A 20789-nucleotide genomic window follows, 5' to 3' on the forward strand; every position below is an offset into this window, starting at 1 on the left:
CTACAAGTGGGACAATTATAATTTTTGTAGCTGATTAATCATCATGAAAAAGTAACAGTCAATTGACTCAATCATACATCCATGGTGATTAATCACACTTCACTTGTGTTTTTTACAAGTATTTTACCGACAGTGCAGATGTTGGATGATTTTTCTCCTTGAGCCTTTTCCTTGGTCACAGATGTTAAGTAATCACCTTGTCCTGATACTTGACTTACCTAATTTTTTCTTATTCAGGCCCTTAAAAACAAATGTGCTTCTTATATAGAAAGAAAATGTTAAACTAGTTAATAATTTTTTTTACAGGTCAATCAATATCTGAAATCACCACAATTGTCATTTGTAGTCATAGGTGTTTTCAATAAGCACATTGCTCTTAAATCTGTTCTCTGTTACACATGACAGCAGGAGTAATAATAAAACCCTGACAGCAGCAGGTATCAGAGTCCATCTTATTTTTAGACCAGTTAGAGCTTCTAATCCAAGTGCATGAAAAGTCTCACTTGATTGTAGTTAATTGGCATCCGGGCAAACAAACAGGCAAACAAGAATCTTATGACACCAAAATATTGAATTTCAGAGGTATGGGCCGGTAGACTTTAGTCTTAACCTTGGTTACAAAAGTTAAGGAAAATTGCTGAAATGCCACAGCAGACAAAAGTGTTTTAACACACAGTTAAAACCCTACTAATGATACTTTCCATGGAATTACATCTATACTGATGAAGCCATGAGAATTTACAGCCACTGTGTCTCTTATAACCATTACACTCTATTGGATCGTGTCACGTGCATATAGAGAGATGATTTTGTTTCAAGGCATGCAAGTCAATTTCTAGGTGATTCCCAAAGACTTATTTCAGAGGACCCCTAATAGATAAAATCTATATATTTCCCAGGCTGCCCTCAATACTGCAAATGGAAATGAGTAGGGCAAATAAGTTGTTTACCTCAAATGATGTGAGCCTCAGTGACCGTAACCATGTTTCAATCCTTCAGAAAAAGTCAAAGATCCTCATTCTATTTAGAAAAAGTATAGTACCAACCTCTTTGCCCAGCCTTAGATCACTGTTAAGATGAATGCATACACTGAAAATTGCTTTCATGAAAAGATGACACAGCTGCATTGAATTCTGCATTAGACTCCAGTCTTGATACTGTTAATAAAGAGCCTAGGGTTGGGTATAATTGTTAATACACTAATTCTAAAAATCCACTCAAATGTCACTTATAATCAGGATTTTCTACTGTGCTAGGACCCCTGGGGAAACCTTTGAAGCTGTGAATGGTGTACACGATGACAGGGATGAACATAAGAAGGTAGAAGGCCACCGATGTTGTTTAGCTTAGTTGTATAAAACTATCATGTGTATAGAAGCTTAGCAATACTGGCAGCTAGGAAGATGGGAAAGCAAAGTGTGAGATGGAGGAAACACACAGATCCAGAGGAAAAGCTTTACACTAAACCCAGTTATTTCAAAGCATTAGGGGGAGAGATGAAGAAACTGTATGGCTTGTAATTTACAGCAGAAGTACTAAGGCAGAAAAGACATTATAAAAGCATTTCATCAAGAAGACATCCATGACATAAAACTATTTAAAACAATAAATCAAAAAAAATTAGTCATTTTATTAGCAGTAGAGATGAACTTTACATCAGATGTGAAAAAGTGGGATAGCTATGAAACCATGAAAAGGAAAATGAGAGTAACAGAGTAAATTAATATGCAATATCAAAAAAACCTTTGAATGTAAATCAGTGATTATAAATTAATTAGCTTTTAATTTTATTAGACCTGCACACACTTATTGTCTCGTTTTTATCATATCTTTGGTATTATTAAATGTAACTGTGTACTTCCTTTCAGTTCCTGTTGCACCTTATTTATGATTACTGCTTGGGCTGGTGTGAAGTGAATGCATATCCCTCAATAATGAAGTACAAAAGAGTTGGACAGAGTCACAAGGCCTGCTGTAAAAAATCCCTCATGAATCTTTTACAGCTATAAGTAGCCTGGCATAGGTAATAGCTCTACTGATAGGGGAGTTTTGGCTGAAAATATTTTTAGAAGCTCCTGAGAAAAAGAGGATGTCAGGATATATGTGTGGTGGTGCTAGAAACAGTTGTTTTCATCAGGGGTAAGTTTTCTCAGTTCTTGTTCGGAATAACACTGCCACAGATAATAGCTGCTTCCTGCTTATAGTCATGCAATCACAGAATGTCCTGGGTTGAAAAGAATCTCAAAGATCATCTTATCCCAACCCCTTTACTGTGGACAGGGACCTTTCAGTAGACCAGGTTGCTTAGAGCTCTATCCAACCTAACCTTAAACATTTCCAGGGATGGGGCATCCACAACTTCTCTGGATAACCTGTTCCAGTGCCTCACCTCCTAAACAGAAAATAAGTTTTTCCTAATATCTAATCTAAACCTACTCCCTTTCAATTTCAAGGCATCCCCCCTTGTCCTGTCACTACATTCCCCCATAAATAATCTCTCCCCCTCTTTCTTGTAGGTACTGGAAGGACAACACAGGGTTTTCTAGTTCTTCCACCAATACTATTGAATTTGAGGTGTAGGCGGCCCATTACTCACTTGCATGGATTTCTGCAGAGGGAACAGGAGCTGGGTTGGGAGCTTCTCTCACAGGATTTCTTTTTAGTTAGAGTGCAGATCACATCGGAGATTTCAAACCATTTAATTGATAGCAGAATATGGAAACAGCAAAGAAAGAAATGAACAGATGCTGGAATAACAACTGGAGGAGGAAGAGGTATTTTCCCACTGTACAAAAGTGTATGAAGAAAAAAAGAGAGGAGATTGCAAAAAGCCAGGAGTGATGAGGTGGGACTTGTGAGGGTAGGAGATTAGGACAGGAATAAGACACTCAGAGGGCAACAAACACCATTTTCTGAGTTTATGAACTTAATGGAAATGCAAATGAGGTTTTCTGGATGTCACTGCTCCTCTGGTTTTGGTGAGTATGCGTTGGAGTTCTGTATGTAGCTGTGAAACTTGCTGCCTGTGTGACTAGTTCCCTCGTAGGATCGAGACTTTAATGACCCAGGCCATGGTCAGGGGTAATCCTTCATCTCACAAAGTCAAGGACCGAGCAGAGGGTCACTTCATAGCCCTCTAGACATCAGCACCCTACCAAGCAATGAGACCTTTTGATGTAGACTGAAAGAGGAGCAGGATTCAGTTTGTTCTGAGCACCAAAACAGAAGTTTATACAAGTAAATACAAGCTGTCCAGAACCAGGTAAAATTGTAATTAACTTTACTTTCTCGGCATATCTTGAAACTTTGGAGCAGCTGTTAACATGTTTGAGGAGCCAATCTTCGAGCCTAAACCTCTGAGACCAGTGTATGAGACCCAAACCTACCTTGTAAGGAGGTGAATGAATCAGCAGGGCCCAGGCAGCCTGTTTAGCAACAGCCTCTTGGTTAAAATCCTCACGTCAATGCAGACTGTTTTCACTTTCAGCAGAACAGCATTTTCCAAAAATGTGCTGATCAGCTCTAATTATCAAGGTTACAAACTGAATCACTCAAAAGGTAAGAAATGCCAGAATCTCTGCTGCCTGGGTAACCTTGCTGCTCACATGCACACCCCTTGCACATGCCTTATGATACAGTCTATAATTATCTGATTGCTTGTTATTTTTTCCCCTGTATCATTGGAGGCATGGGATGCACCTGCAACAGGGATGAATCAGAGTTAAGTAGTGAAGGTGGTTGCTCTCCTTAGACATCCTGTTTTGGTTAGTGTAAAGATGTGTAGGCTGAAGACAGCGGGGAAAGAAAGTTTAAAGCACAAATTCTGGCAAAAAATGCAGATCAGAAGACCAAACTCTGGCCAAACCCTCACCACAGGATTGCTCCAAGGTTCTGGTCAAATCACTTAAGCTAAATTTTGGACAGGTGATTCTTCAGAGGAGACCCAAACTGCTCTGAAAAGCAGGGCCTCAGAAGGAGATGGAGATTTATGAAGCTGAGGAATACTACCTTTATTTTGTGCTTTCTGTGTACCTCAGTTTAGACCTTGGGTTTTGATTTACAGAGCTTTGGAGCAGTCACACCTGCAACCAAAATCAATAACAGGAGCTGTACTTTGATGGCATAAAGCATCATACAGTGCAATGCTAACATCTCTGGGGGGAAAAACATCCAAACACAGATCCTAACCACTTCTAGCTGGGAACACAGAGCTAATGGAGAACCTGGACCTTCATGTCCCTGTACCCTGATTCTCCACCTAGACAGTTTGAATAACAATCATATCCCTCAGACTCCAAGGGCATAATAAAAATAAATATAATGTATATCTGAGAAGTGTACAGACTGTAAAATAAAAAGCCACAAGGAAATTAATAGCTTTGTCTTCAGAACAGAAGAGGCAAGTGGTAAATAAGGCACAAAGCCAAGAAAAGAAATGAGGAGATGCCAGATAGCTAAATAGCTCATTACACAGCACTGAAGTGCACCGTGCCCTAAAGGAGCAAGAGATCCCAGGGAAAATAACAGTATCTTGTCATCTAACTGAAGACTGCCTCAGAAAACATGGACAGAAACAGGTGATGGCCAGTGTTTGATGACACAGTAAATCGAGTTTAAGGGTTCCTAGTACTGGGAAATAGGCACAGCACCACAATGAACATGGTGGGTCGGTTTGAATATTTTTCAAAAAAAACCAACATTTTAACAAATTTGGGGGAATAGTCATGGATTTTAAGTTCATAAACTCAGACTACAGGGTTTTTTCAAGTATTATTCTTTTACAGAAGACAATGTGGAAAGATAGGACTGACAGAGGCTTGGCTCTGGATGCTCCACCTAGTTTAACATTAACAGTACTTGATTAGGAGTTTGAAGTGCTTAGTGAGCATACACTGCAATGCTAATGCTTCTGAAGGGAAAACCCAACACAGGTTCTAAACATTAGCTTATCTTTGTCTGCTTGATTTTGAAAACTTAACAACCTTCACAGACCTAACACACTCTTCTGTCTGTTACATGGAGGCTGGGTAGAGTTCCTTGAAACAGCACCCAGCACAGAAGAAGACAAATTTGCCTACTTGTACCACTGTATTCAGCAGATAGTTTCAAATCCATTTTTACCCTACCTTTGAAACATTTGTATACTGAAAAATAGAATAAAAAATCCAAAATAATATTGTGCTGCAACTTTAGTTAAGTTATTACTATTCCCTAGTAAAAGAAATTTTGAAAAAATTGTAAGGTACAATTTTATTTTTCTTTGCTGATGGTTCTTTGGAGAAATGGCTTTCTCTTGTTCCCTCTGAACAAGTCCATTATTCTGAATATTCCACCAGATCAGAAGAAAACTTGAGAGGGGGATTTTTCAGAAAACACTTTTCTTTTGCAGATAGCCAGACTTGGAGCAGAAAAATTCTGAAAACAACATTCATTGTTATTCCTGGTCAAAAACTTCAGATTTCTCTTTTTGTCAAGCTCAAAATTTTCAACAACAAAAATTTGTTTTAAAGCCTGAAATACTTTTTTGTCATTTCTTTCTTCATTCAGTACAGAACAGATCTGTGCCAAAGATGAATTTAATCTCCCCAAAGCCAAAACTTCGAGTCGGTTTTTAACCACATTGCACATTCAATCCCTGAAACAGCAAAGACAGAAACAGAACAGCATTTCAGTAGGCAGTTACCATCAGGACATTGTGGCACACTCTAGTTTGTTGAAAAAATATAATATAATATCAAACTGAGGCAAAATCTGTTCAGTTCCTTGGCTACATGGATTGCTGGATTAGACAGTGCAAGAGGGATGAAGGTTTTTCTAACTTCTCTTGTCACTTAGGTTGCTTCCCTAGTGCCTGTGAACCAGTACAAACTTAAACATAATTAGCTAAACTCTATCTTTTTCTCAGCTAAAATAGCACTAGTTTTGATTTTGAGAGCTGAGCTGCCAGAAGGGTGTATCACTAGAAACAAGATGGCACTTTGATCTTGTTATAACACCATAGTGTTCTTCAAATGGGACACAACTTTAGTCTATACCTACTCTGCAAACATTTCCACTGCCAAGCAGCCAACAGAAGTTTTCATACCGAGGAGACCCAGGCCCAGAGTGTTTTTCCTTAGTAACTTCCGGAGGGATAACCTTATATTGCTTTTAGTGTTCTTCCTAGACCACATGAGCAGTGGACGCCCCTTGGCCAAAAACCATGAAGCCCAAGCAGCACCAAGAAGGCTGCCAATGGCTCCAGGAGCACAAAGGCAATGCTCAGTGTGGAGGAAAAACACTGATGAGCTGGTCTCTAAAGAGCAAAACATGTCCATCCATGTTCCAAACAATCCTTTCCCTTTCTCCTTCTCAGCACATTGAGCTAAAGAGCGCCACACAGGCCTTTCTTCTAAAAAATGTCTTTGTAAGTAGTGATCTGTATAGCAGTTTGTTTTCATGGTGTTGATGTTTTCAGTTTAAACCTTTATTTAGCTCAAAAGCAGTTCAAAGCACTTGATGGTTGCGCCATTAAAGATCCTCCCACAACATGCTAGCATCATTTCTCTTCAGGATGCAGGACTGTTCTCTCATATAAATTGGTTTCTTGCAAAATATTTTCATATATTTTCAACTAAAAAGGTATCCCAGTGGAGGAATTTATCAATTTCACATTGGTCATACAGCCAAAATCAAGTACAAATGTTTTTAGAGTCTACAAAATGTAGATTTTGTGAAACTCCCTGACCAAAAACAGGGCAATGGGCCTCTGACCATGAAAGTTAAAGGCTTAATGTGCTCAGTACAATTAATCAAGTTCAGAGCCTGAAGTGAAGAAAGTCACATGAAATAAGCATAAGAATCTTGTCGTGGGACTAGGTCATCGTCATAAGTCCTTTCCAACTGAAATTTTCCTTTCCTTCCCTTTCCCTTTCCCTTTCTCTTTCCCTTTCCCTTTCCCTTTCCCTTTCCCTTTCCCTTTCCCCTCTTTTTCCCTTCCGTTTTGTTCCATTCCACTCCATTTTGTCTTTCTATCAGAAAAATCTTCAGGGAGAAGATTCACAGAGGAATTATCTATCTCAGACGTCAACTAAGTAGCTTTCCCAGTTTACTTTCCATTTTCTCATGATCTCTACTATTGAATATAATTTGTACCTTATATATGCATGAAATTCTTATAATCAAGTGTTAATACCTGCCATAAGTATGTATAAAGTCTTTTTTCCTCCATTAGGTTTTTGGTTCTAGAAACTCAGCAAGAAAAAATCAGAACTTTAACAACTCACTCATTTACTGTCATTAATATTCCTTTGTATATATTTGGATTTATATTTTGTGTGTTTCATTTTTTTTTCTGTGTTGTTTTGCTGTGTTGGTTGGAAGGACTCTGCTAAAATTCACCTGCCATTCAGTTTAATTTCTTATGTTTAGGGCTGTACAACATTCCATGTAAAGTTAATCAATACAAGGATTTATGAAACATCAAAACAGAACAGTCTAAAGGAGGAAATTATAGTCTGTTCCAGTTATTAAAGATTTCCTATAGTAAATTTAGTATAAGAGAATCCTTATACATCTTTTTTTAGGGTATTTGTCAAGTGCATAGACTGAAGAAACAATTGTTGTTGGTTCCACTGCAATGTGTCTTTATTTGTTGCTTGCTATTTAATGCTAGCTGGAAGGAAGCAAACCATGTCATGTGGAGGTGAAATACTGATTCGATTTTAGTCACTAGCAGCTCTTCAATTAATTTCTTCTGAAATTTTACTTGATGTGCAAAACCCTGTGCAATGTTTTAAAAGATGAAAATAGGATTAAAATATACATGACTCTGCATCCTGTCTATATTCAGCTGTCTCACATTGCAAGCTACATTAGGTGTATATGTATACATACATATTCATACATATAGGCATCTACAGGCATTTATATCAGGTATATATAAAAAGAAAGGTCTTCGTATATCATTACCTAGTTTAAATGCGGGATTTGTAGTCAAATACATTTGTTTCTTTCCAGGATTAACAATACATTTGCTAATCTTGTTTACCTTCAATATTTATCAAAGACTTTTGCCTCTACTTTCATTCCTTCTCATAATCAGAATGTTTTATACTTAATACAGCAAATTTTATGAAGATATTTTTGTCTCAGAACACTGGCTGCCTAAAACTGATAAAGACTTAAATAATAATTTTTGGAGGAGTTGAAGATATTAACAATTCTGGGTTTTGTACTTTAGTTTACAGACAACAAAATGCTTTTTTTAGAAAAAAATAATATTTCATGCACATGATGAATTGTCCATCTACACTATATATATATATATATGCATGCATATTGTTTTTGCACTTATGCAAGCTCACACACACACATAGTCTATGAAGTTTGGTTACCTTATATTAACATTAGAAGTATTTACAACAAAACACTCACCTATTGCAATACACTCAATCTGTGTCTTTCACAAATCAAGTTCTGAATTATATTTCAATATAAGAACATGCAGCTATCTTAAAAACTTTATAAAATAAATAGTCTGCACATCAGTGCAAGTTCAGTTCTTGGCTAATTTGTCCCTTTCTGTAGGCACTGACCTGAACTTAAAAGACTTCATTTTTTTTTGCCCTCTACAATGTAATCTGAAATCTTAATCAGTTACTAGTTTTGCTTTTGTGAACAATTCTCAAACTAAAAATTATTGTCTAGCTTCTATTTTTTCTCTCTCAGTTGCCTAGCATTTCTCTGGTACTCAATGACACACTAGTAAGTGAGTTGCTACTGAGTCATTCACAATTTAAAATATTTTCTCATGAAGTTTTGGTTTGCAGACAGCTCCTCTTGCCTCTTGTCCTTCCTTCACTTACAAACTGGAACATAATGGGACCTGTAAAGAGAAAATAATCAACAATAGAAAAACTTATTTCATTGACCTACAGACCACACAGAAAACTAGCTTATGCAAAAGGCAGAGTGCTCAAACTGTATATTTTCTTTTCCACATGACAACACTATTATTTTTAACAAAAAAAGGTTTAATAATGCTGGATGTGATAACAAACCACAAACGGAAAACAAGGTCTGGTTCAGTTTTTGTTGTCACTTGTTTCTATCAGACACTGGTCAGCAGGCAAAGGCAAGCTTTCAATCGTTCCAGTTTGTTCACATTAGCATTACCCTTGTTCCTCAAAATGACTCTTTGTTTTACAAGAAGATTCTTTGGAAACAGTTATCAACTGCATTGTGGAGATCAACTTGTACACAAAGGAGCAAAACAGACATTTTATCACTGCAATTCATATATATTTACAAGTGGTGATAGTCTACTGTTAATTGCACAAAACAGCTCAAGATAATAAATATTTACTGTACCAAAGCTGGATTTCTTGTGAAAAGCAGTAATTTTGGGGTCAAGGAACAATCTTTCTGCTTCACTCCTCATTAAAAAAAAAAAAAAAAGAAAAAAAAAAAAAAGTATCATCTTTATCTTGATAAGTTTCTGTTTTCAAATCTTTATATTTTCCCTTATATCATAGGGACATATGATATGGGAACCAGAGATAAAGAAAACAACAATAAAGAGAAAAAGATTATATGGTATGGAACATTTTCAGAGAGTGAAACTGCAGAATAAGTTGCATTGAAATCTGTTTCTGGTGACATAAGAAATAAGCTGAGAAGTACTTAAAAACGTTAATAGGGATGAGACCCTGTCTTTATAGTTGGAGAGGATCAGGGTCCTTTTTGGGCTCACTCAGTATGTGCTGTAAGTATTCAATGCCAATATTCAAGACACAATCCTGTAATGTCATTACAAGGTCCCATCACAGTCACTTGCACATTTCCTTTGGCACAGCAGATTTTTTTTTTTTGATGGGGGACAGGGTCAACAGTCAAGAAATCCCTGCCCTCTAATAAGACAGCAGGAGAAGAAAAACACTTGCTAAGCACTTCAGCTGTTCTCAGATTCATAAAAAACATCATGTTGTGGAGATGATAATATTTTTTTTCCTGTTGGTCAGCTGCTGGGAAACCTTTGGGAATTTGCTGGGTAAAAACTCCAGAAACTCTGAGGTGCTTCTTTCACTCACCTTGGTAGAGTAGCTATGGCAGAACTTCTAGTACCAGACAAACCATCACAGGCTACATTTCCCATTATGCTGGAGAGTGGGACAGGAGCAGCAGTCATCTCTCTAACATCAAAACTACAAAGAACAATAAAGGAGCTCTTCAGATCTTCTGAATGCTGATGGAACTCACAAAAAGCATGACAATGTAGACAGTTGCAAGACGCTGATGCTCCCAAGAAGAAGAAGAAATCTGGGAGCAGAGGAGACAAGGCATCTAAATTATTCACTTTGGAAGTTTGGTTTGGATTTTTGCTCACACTCAAACCTGCAGCCCCTGGGAATTAAAACAGCACATTTCACTTTGTGCATTATGCTAACAAAATCTCCCAGTTCTGCTCTTTCTCTAGTTTTGCACCTTTCACACTGCAGGAGAGTCTTTTTATCAATCTTAGTCTGTATCCCAACCTTCTAGCGTAAAGGTTAAAAAGAATGTATTGATTATACTGTGAAGTGTGCCAATGACATTTCTAAGGTTGTGTCGTACAAATCTATAGATAGCTAGGGAGTGTTCATGCTTGATCAAGTTCTTGTTATTACTAGGAGAAGCTCAAACCTTAACAGATGAAAGATGTTTTTCAAATTACCTAGCTCTGTAAAATATTTTTCCTGATTCAGAGCATTTTAACTTCCCCTTGCTCTTAATGTACAACAAATCACAGAGGAGTCTGCAAAAGGGAACTGTGATGAAATCCTGGTTATGGGAGATCTGTCACTAGCTTCAAAGTGATCAGTATTTCACTTCAGGTTCTTGATATAAACAAGAAATATAAATCTTCATTTCTAAGCAAACATTGATCAAGGTAGTTGTGTCAGATCTGCTCCTGGGCCTTTTCTCTGCTTGTTTTGCAGCTGTCACATCATCCTTGAAGCTATTCTCCTCTCCGCTTCTGCAATGGGACAAGGAATCCCGGAGGTTAGCACCCAGCTGCTGTCTTACTGGGCATAGTAAATCCAGGAAAAGTAGCACTGGTGAAGCTTGGCTTTTCATGGATTTGCATGCTATGGTCAGATCTTCCAATGCCTCTGTGTGGAGGAGCTGTGACTGATGCTCTTCATGCTGCTGAGGCATCACAGCACTTCTCCTCCCAGGCAGGATCTCTCATTTGACAAGCATTTCACTGCATCTGAAATTTTTCCCTCAGGTTGACACTAGAAGGTCTCCCCTCTCCCAGCAGTCTATTTTGTTGAACTTTTTAGGAATCTTATGAGTATTAAAACTGCCAGACAGCTGAAAATCTTCCATAAAACTTGTCTGGTCAGATAGATACATGTACAGAGACTGGCAGACACAAACACTTAAGACTTGCTTCTGTAGAAATACAAGTTACAGAGATTTAGACTTTTAGCACATTCGTGACAGGATTCCTCAGTAGGTATGCAGGCTTTAGTCACAGGAGCTCAGAAAATTTCATCAGCCCTTTACACCCTGGAACAGCTCTGTTCCACATGGTTTTTGTTGCTGTTACAAGTAATTCTGAAGCCTACTGACAAAAGGAGAGAAAACATGCAATAACCCTTCAAGGGAACAAACAAATCAACCTTCAAGTCTCAAATGAGTGCTGAGGTACAGGTCTCAGGGCTGACACTTGAGCTCCAGACTTTAAAATCTGCTTTGCCTGTGTGTCAGCCGCCGCTGTGAATACCGAGAGGCTGAGTGGCTTTCTTGCCGTCAGGAGTTGTGTACGAGAGCGGTTCAGTTCATGAGTCATTGGCTAAGCAGATGTCAGAAAGCATGATATCTAAAGTTGATTTCTGATGGAAATGTCAAAGGAGGTGTCTCTAACGCTGAAGTCACTTCTCAATGATGGCTTGCTACTGGTTCATAACTACTTTCTGCTCTGCTTCCATCTACCATGAAAGTTGCCGCGCTGCTACCTTGCATCTGTGCTCAGACAGAACTAGACTAGATCCTGTTAAATGAACTGTATAAGCCAGTCACCTAGCCAAAACTGATGGCACACTTAGTGTACTGCAACTCTCCATATTACTATTCCTTCTTCTCAGGCTAAATATAAAAGTTTGAAAATACAGAGTATGCTTTACACATAGGAAGGGGAACTCATGCTTTGTGATTTTTTTTCTAGCAGCGATTCTCTCAAAAATAATGAAGTTACAGACATAAATTTGGCCTTATTCCCACATCCCCTTCTCAAAATATGATTTCATATAGTTAAGTTCACTAAGAGGCTGCTGCTATGTGTGAGGTGTGCAACAATCTTTGATCCAGGACAAGATGTCTGCAAAAATTGCATATAAAGGAAGTGTTTCTTCTTCCGATCAGAGGTGCATTCAATCTTCTGATTTTTTTTCTCCATTTTTAATTTTTTCTGTCCAATAACTAGGTATGTTCTCTAAAATACCTCCATCAGTTCAAGTAAAAATAATTATTAATAATAATTATTATTATATTAATAGTAAAAATTCTGTGATTTCATACCTTTAATTTGGAGACCTTGAAATACTTCATACAAAAATATTATTATTACCTTCTTTTTATGTATTTGGAGACCAAAGCAGGGACAATTAAAGTAACTTTTTCAAAGCTAGCCTGCAGAGATAAGAATGGAACTAAATTTTCTTTCATCCTTGTTCCCCACACCATCCGAATTCCATAAAATATTGGCAAGTTATATGACAAAACATACATAGATCCCACGTTCAAATAAAAAAGGCAGGAGTAAACAGTCTGAAAGAACTGAGAAATGATTTTCAGTAAATTTTATGCCACATGCTAGGATCTGTGTCAGCTCTACCAGACTATTTTCTCTGCTGTCCACACAAATTTCCATAGCTTAAGATCTTTCTCATTTTACCGTATTCAGATTCCTTTTTAAAAATTCACATATTTTTATCTGTTCTATCTGGAATTTAATACTGTGGAATTTTTCCTCTTTCTGAAATTATCAGTTCATCACCTCTCAAAACAGCCATACTTGTGGCATAGTTATCACTTCATCTTGCAGAATGTGCAAAATGCAAACTTTGGTAGGTCCCTCATCAACTTATTCCCTATGGTCCAGAATTTTTTTTTTTTGTTTCAGGTTTTTATTCAAATAAGTTTATACATTTACCAGTATTTTTCCAAGCTTCATGACTCTCCCACAGAGACTAAACTTCATACACTTGATGTTCTTAGAGCTATGTCTTTTCATCTTTCTAGAACAAAGCCATTTTGAAAATCTCTCAGGCTTTTTGTAGCTTTTGGTAATAAATCCAGAGGGATTTTTTTTTTCCTTCCCAGAGGCTCTCAAAGGGATTTCAACTTGTATGAGGGTCTCACATGCATTGAACAAACTGTCCCTCCCCTCTCAATTAGGGCTCACTCTTCTGAGGCTCAGGCAACATCTTTAGCTTGTTTTAGGGGAATCCTTAGTTCTGTGCAGAGCAGGGCAGCTGCTTGGGGTTCAGTTCATGTGCTTACCAGGCATTGCTTCAGGATAAAAACTTCTACATGAGTTCTCCTGGAGTTGTTAATTAGACAAACATTTTATTGCCTGTCGTCTTGTGAGGTAGCTCCATATCAAGAGATCCTCCACTGCTGGAGGAACAGAGACTGCCTTGTAATATTTAAAGTTCCCTAAAATTCTTTGGGGTAGATAGATCCCTTGTTGTCTTTATGCCCCTACTGGTTTAAGGTCCTTTAACCTAAGCCTGTATATATAACAATACCAGGAAACTGAGGCTACTTTGCCTTTTTACACCCTCTGTTACAATATAAAGGCACTTACATCCCTAGGAGATACCTACATCTGGCTTAAATGACAAGAGGTACACACACAAGTACGTAGTGAGATCACAAGGCCAATAGCAGTACAAGTATGACTCTCAATAGCCATGCCACGAAGTGATGCTACCAGCACACCTATACCTGATGACCTTCACCAATATGTTTGTGAAGGTTATCAGGCTTCTATGTTCTGTTTCACTGGTTTTGTAAGTCCTTTTTATTTTTCTACAAAATGGACTTATAGGAAGACTCAAAATATGCAAAGTCTGTATTCTTACACGTAGACAGAGTTCAGGTCTACATATTGGTTGCATGAGCTGTTCGTGGTTTTGTGTGCTGAGTTGTTCATTTAACTGCTTACTTCTGGCCCATTAGTTTTCTTTTAACCTTGACTTATTTATGACAAGCTTAGTGGTCAATATCATGCAGTATTTATTGTGTTAAAGACTGAGTTTAGAATAGGCATATCATTATGACCCAAAAATAGCTGGATCCCTCAAGACAATGTCATTGGCAATATTAAGACCTTGCTTTGTGCAAGAAATAATTGAACTTAAGCAAGTCCACTGGGGAGTTTGGGTTTGAAGGGACCATTAAAGATTAGCTAATCCAACCCCCTACAATAAGCAGGGGCATATTCAACTAGATCAGGTTGCTCAGAGCCTCATCAATCTGAACTTCAGTATTTCTGGGAATGGGGTATCTATCTTCTTTCTGGGCATCCTGCTCCAGTGTTTTACCACTGACTAAAAACTTTCTTTCTCATATCTAATCTAAATCAACCTCTTTTTAGTTTAAAGACATTATCCTGTGTCCTATCACAAGAGGCCCTGATAAAATGTTTGCCCTCATCTTTCTTATATGCCACCTTTAAGTACTGAATGGCTGCAATATTGTCCTCCTGGAGCATTCCCTTCTTCAGGCTGAACAATCCCAACCCCCTCAGCCTTTCCTCATATCTCCGTATCATTTTTGTGCTCCTCCTCTGGACCAACTCCAACAGGTCAAGCTTAATTAAGAGCAAATCTAAGTCTAAGGTCTGTCTGCTTCCAAAATCTCTGCATACATTTAATACTATATATAAATTTTTAACCTCTTGGTACCTTATATGCTTTTAGCATACAACCATAGGTTCTGTGTCTTCTAAACCAAAAGTGTGACAAGACTAAGAAGTGCTTTTATCTAAATCCATATGTCATGGTAATAGAGACCTTTTTGAGAGAGTCTAATTTCAGGAAATTTCCTTCTCGTCAAAGGAATGAGTGATTTGAGTAGTCATATGAATTCCATATATTTATCCAGTAAAACTAAACATCTTGATTTCTTAAGGACAGCAGATGATTTGGAGGAGAATATGAGATTTAAATGAGCATGAAAAGGATAAAAGAGTGTGACTTTCTTTACACAAGTGTGTGAGTAATGTTTTAATCAGAGGAATGTTTCTTCATAAGACCAAGTATTCAGTGTTGCTATTTATACCACTTCAAGTTTAGCCAGCAAGGCACAGATGAAGGGAAACCACAGTTCCCTAAAAGTCTCTTCTTTTGCCCATCCCATCAAGTCCTAATCAATATCACAGATTCAGTACCAGAAAAGAAATAAGCTCACAAAAAGAACACTGTATTTTCCCCAGTGGACTAAGGAAGGAAAAAGACTGCTCTGACTATATGGCACTGATTATTGGGAGATCCCTCTGATACAGCTGCAATTTGGTCTTCATGCATGGTCAGGAGAAAAAAAAAAAAAGCTGAGTCAGATAATTATTTTCCTAAAGTGTTAAGCACACAAAACCCCAGATCAGAAAAGAATATGATGGGCTAAAGGATTTTTTACAGTGCAATGTATCTGACACACATCTAGACCATTAATTAGAGAAAGACTCTTCCTATTGCAGTTGATTATAGGGTCTGAACATTAATATACTTTGGAAGTCAGAGGTGGAAAAGATCTGGTGAATTGTCAGCTTCTTGCCAATGCATGGTGCTTCTGAGCTATAGATGTAACTGATAATGGATAACCTTTTCTGGGTTCTATTCTTATTTGCCAAATTACAGACAAAGAATAGGAAATAAGACTTGAGATGACATTTGAGCCATGAGTCTTAAAAAAAAAAAAAAAAAAAAAAAGGTTATTAAAGAAAACTGTGTCGTGCAGGAAAGGTCATGATTTAATTGCAAGATTGTGAAATCAGGATGCTAAGCACTGGGATAACAGGTTCGAGAGACACATTCAGTTAAATGGCTCAATAGAATAGAGGACATTATTTTTCATTTTCTGTGTAAAATAACCTTTCAAAACTCTTGATGAAAAAAAAACCCAAACCTGATTTACCTGAGTAAATCTGATTTTCTTAAGTGATAAATTGCACGTATAAGACTCTTCAGAAAAAGATCTCTCTTATTTAAATTAACTCTTACAATATGAAGCCTTCAAAATCTGATCCTGAAATAGTTGCCTTATCTTGATTTTATCAGAATCAATTGTATAAAGAGAGACCAGTGAAATCCAAGCAATTTTAACAACAGTATCTGAAGTGAAATAATTGATTAACATGTAGAGGGCCATCATCAACAAACCTGCTATTATTCAAAAAGACAATACTATACCAGTAATTATGAAAGAATAGTATGTAATATTTATGGTACAGCAAAATGAAGATAAAGAAAAACTTCTCAAGATACTCTCTGCATTTAGGTAACTTAAATATGTAAATGGTTTATATAGTATTAACTTAGCACTTTACTGTAACCCATTGCAATGAATTTTTGTCTTTTAAAACTTATTTCAGGCTTGTAGAAGCTGGACTGGCATCATATGGGACTGAGCTCCTCAATTTTTCCAAATTACATGTATCTTGAAGGCAGTGCAATTTTCCATAAGTTATCTTGTCAACATGTCTTAATCCTGAACTACTTATGGCACCACCAGAGAGGAGCACAATTTTCAGCCTCCATGCTCGTTCAGGCCTTGGCTGAGCTTGCCAGTTAGTGTCTCTGAAGAAGAGGGAAGGGGAGCTGTTTGATGTGGACACCGCCAAGTGTTGGACCACTAAGTCATGCCTCAGAGTTGTTTGCATTAACCAGCCAACACTTGCTCACAGTCTCCTACCATGATGCCTGACATCAGTTTTGTCTCTTTACCTACGATGATGATATGAAATAGCTGAGCTGTCTCACATTCTAACTCGTGAAAACTGTTGGCAAGTGTTAATGTATGTTTTCTTAATTATGACTGCCATCCACCTCCGATCAGTCATTACATAATACAATCTGTTCTGATTTGATTTGGACTAACAGATTCTACTATTGTGGACATATATACACACCTAGAAAGATGGATAGGTCCAGTGCCATGGAGGTGATAGACTGCACAATCCTCCAGCAATCCCTGTGTCATTCAGTCTCCTGTTGAGTGTGAATTTAAATCACTTAAATCCTGAATATTTCTGTCCTTTGAATATTATAAAATTTAAATCCTTTAAGAATTTTCCTTTAGAAAAAAAAATATGAATCAAAAACAAATGATAGGATTAATAAACCAATTGTTCACTTGGTTTCAAAAATCCATCATGAATTTTCTAAATCTCAAACTGTTTAGTTAGGTTTTAGTTTTCACACTTGATGTGCTTGATCTTAAATTGTTCAGTAATAAAATAGAAAAATTACAAATCAGCCTGGTTAAATTAGAATATTCATAAAGTGAGGTGCCATAAGAGAGTCATTTACTATCTTAGAAAGTTCACTTATGCAGTTCAAACGGATGAAAAATATTCCTTAATAAAATATAGCGTATATATCAGGATCAGCACCAAGCCTTTTCTACATCCAAGGGATTTTATGCATCTCTGGGTATTGAGAATAAGCCTCTACTAACATCAAATTCCATGGAAGTCTTTTAAACTTCTGGACACAATGACTAAGGGAATAGCTGTTCCTGGTCCAGTCCAAGCCAGAAGAGAGGCTGAGCAAGCGAGCTATCTGCAATCCTAAAATTAGAGTGAAGCATGCCACCATCTGTCATTTCCACCTTACCTTATGGATGTTAGGATGATTGATTCTTAGAAAGTAAGTACTGGCCCTGAGTGGAACTAGATGTAAGAATATTTTAGATATTTATGCCTTTGAAAATTTTTGCCTTTTAAAATTAATTTTTTCATTTTCCAGATTCACTTTTGCATGGCTAAATGAAGGACAGACTACAAAACAATACAAGAAAATATCAGGAAATGGATGAGGAAAATGGAAGGCTCAGGGGAAGATCTATTACACCTGTTTGCTGAGGAAGATGTGCCTCTAGGACTTGTTTACATCCTCTGTGCAAAAGGCTTTTCACTGGAGTAAACGTGGAGGATATTGCACATCTCCGCTCATTTTATAAAACCTTTTTTTGGAAGGCAAGAGAGAAATAGTCTTTGGTGCTCTTTGGTATTTCATTTTACTTCACAATAGCTGTGATGTTAAACCTTTTTGAAGTATAAAATACGCATAGGAAAAAAATTAATTTTTGAAACTATGGAAGGAGCTCAAATAGCTCAAATTAATAGAGAATCCCTAAGCCAAAGGACATCACAATCCTGTTCAATCTTCATCATTTTCAAAGTGTCCATACATATCAGACTCACCAGAAACTCCTTTATTAGAAGACCATCATCTGAAAACAGTAGGCTGCAGGACTGTAACCGCAGACTTACTTTATCCTCCAAAAACTTTGCTGCAAACAATAGCACGAAAACTGGTGGATCACAGACTGCCCATAGTAGGTGAAAGTGACTATAGAGACCTTTTTTTTTTTTTTCCTGTTTCCTCTAACATTCAGAATGTAGCTGAAATGTAAGATTCATCGATAATAGAGTCAGGAGGAGGGCAACTTTTGCATCAAAATAACTTGAACTATGCTTTTAAGTGTTCACACTACAAAAGTTCAAGCTTCTAGTTATAGGCAAGACAAATCTTGAAGGTCTTGAATAGCTAAATTGAAAGTTACTTTTGAGTTCAAACTGTTCATAAATCAACCCCTTTTTTCTCAGCTGTTTTCCCAATCCATTATGGGTTAGAAAAAAAACATCTATATCAATATGTTGCAGATTTTGTGAGCAGATATTTTTGAAGTCAGATCTCACCTGTTTTTTCTAACCACTCTGTACCCCAATCACCAAACTTAGAGTATAAGGGCAATGTGGTTTCGTGAAAGAATACTCATTATGGTTTCATAGGTTCCCTTTTTGGGCACCTTGGCAGCTTATTTAATATTCAGTTTGTCTAAACTTGGGTTTTCATTTCAGCTTTCCCATTTTTAGAAGGCTGTTTAAAAAGCTGAAAGCACTGGAAACAACTTTTCATCGTTTTTAAGACTCCTGATATCAGACTGTGTCTCCCTTTCTAAAACACCCCATTCCCATCCTATCTACAAATATGCATATAATTTTCATTCTGAAAATTTCGTTTTCATATGTCACACATTTTGGGAGCCCTAAAAGACTGATTTTGAGAAAATTTGTTGTTTCTAGTATTGTTTCTTACCTCAGTAGAAGAGTTAAGAATCAATAACTATGCTTATTGGGGTAATTTAATCACTGACACTCTAAGGTGTAGCAAGAAACATGAAGCTGGTGCTTAGTGAAGGTAATGTTGCCTTTTGGGTTATGGGTTTGATTTGGAATTTAAACTAGACTTCATAAACAGATAACTAAAAGAGAGGACGAATTTGTATCAGAACAGTCCACTCCTCCAAATCAACATTACTTGAATCCAAATCTTTGTCTGTTTGCAGTAGGATAAAGGCCAGAGCACTATACAAAATGAGGCATCACACTTTTTCTATTCCACGAATATATTTAACCAGTTTTTCACAATTATTGTTTTCCTTGTCAAAGAGTACACAGTTTAGGTCATTAGCATGTTTCCAGAAAGGGAATGCTATTATTTCTGGAAAGATACATCTAATATTTTTATTGCATATCAGTCCACATAGAGATGAACAGTATATACCTAAATCTGCAATGGAAAGGGAGAATATCTCGCTCTTACTGTGTCTGCCTCACATACACACACAGACATGCTCATGCATACAGACACACACAAAAGGAGCGCATTGGCCTCCAGCTTCTCAAATTATTCATTTCTTTTTTTTAGCAGAAATGCCAATAAACTGAAAAACCCTATAGCCACAAAAGGATGCTATAGCAGGAAAAGGGAGAGGTGAAAAAAAGGAGTATCTGCACTGTGACACCTTACCTGGGAACTCGGGGGTGCAAAATACCAGTCTCACACTGTGAAAAGCAGATCATCAAAGCAGACTCACTAAATCACCTTCCACGGGTAAGGACACAGGCCAGGCACCCTCGCCCCATAGCAGCCAATAAGCTCCTACCTATTTGTAATGCTGCAAACACAGTTAGCAACATATTTGTTAGCAGGTGTCACTGTGATGAGAAGAGCAGACGGCAGTCAGCCTGTAATTATTGTGTGAACCCAATAGGCGTTACACACTTCATTTTGGAACACATCACAGAATTCTTTAATAGCTGGCCTGATTATTAGGATCTTAAGTTAATTTGTGCAGAATGTTATAAAAGTTAAGCAAGAAGATATTAACATTATACAAATGAGCATGGTTCTGCCTGTTAGCTTGAACATACGGCAAGAAACAGAATGACACTATCCAACACTGCAAATTTACATTTAACAAAATCGCTAAGTAACAATTTTACAGTCATCTTAATTTGCATCACTAAAACCTGGCAGCATTTCACCCAAAATGCATTAGCAGGAACTATTTATAAGATCAGTATCAAGGTTTTCATATAAAGCCAGTGAATTAATATGATTGCTAGAACAGTGCTTACACGGGTGATGCCTAACTTCCCTAGAAAATTACAGTTAAGGATCACAAACAATTAAAACAATTAACAGCAAAATAACTGTGAAAAGGTAAATTTTGGTAAAAAGTGACAA

The sequence above is a fragment of the Sylvia atricapilla genome, chromosome 3, assembly GCF_009819655.1.
Source record: "Sylvia atricapilla isolate bSylAtr1 chromosome 3, bSylAtr1.pri, whole genome shotgun sequence".
NCBI lineage: Eukaryota > Metazoa > Chordata > Aves > Passeriformes > Sylviidae > Sylvia > Sylvia atricapilla.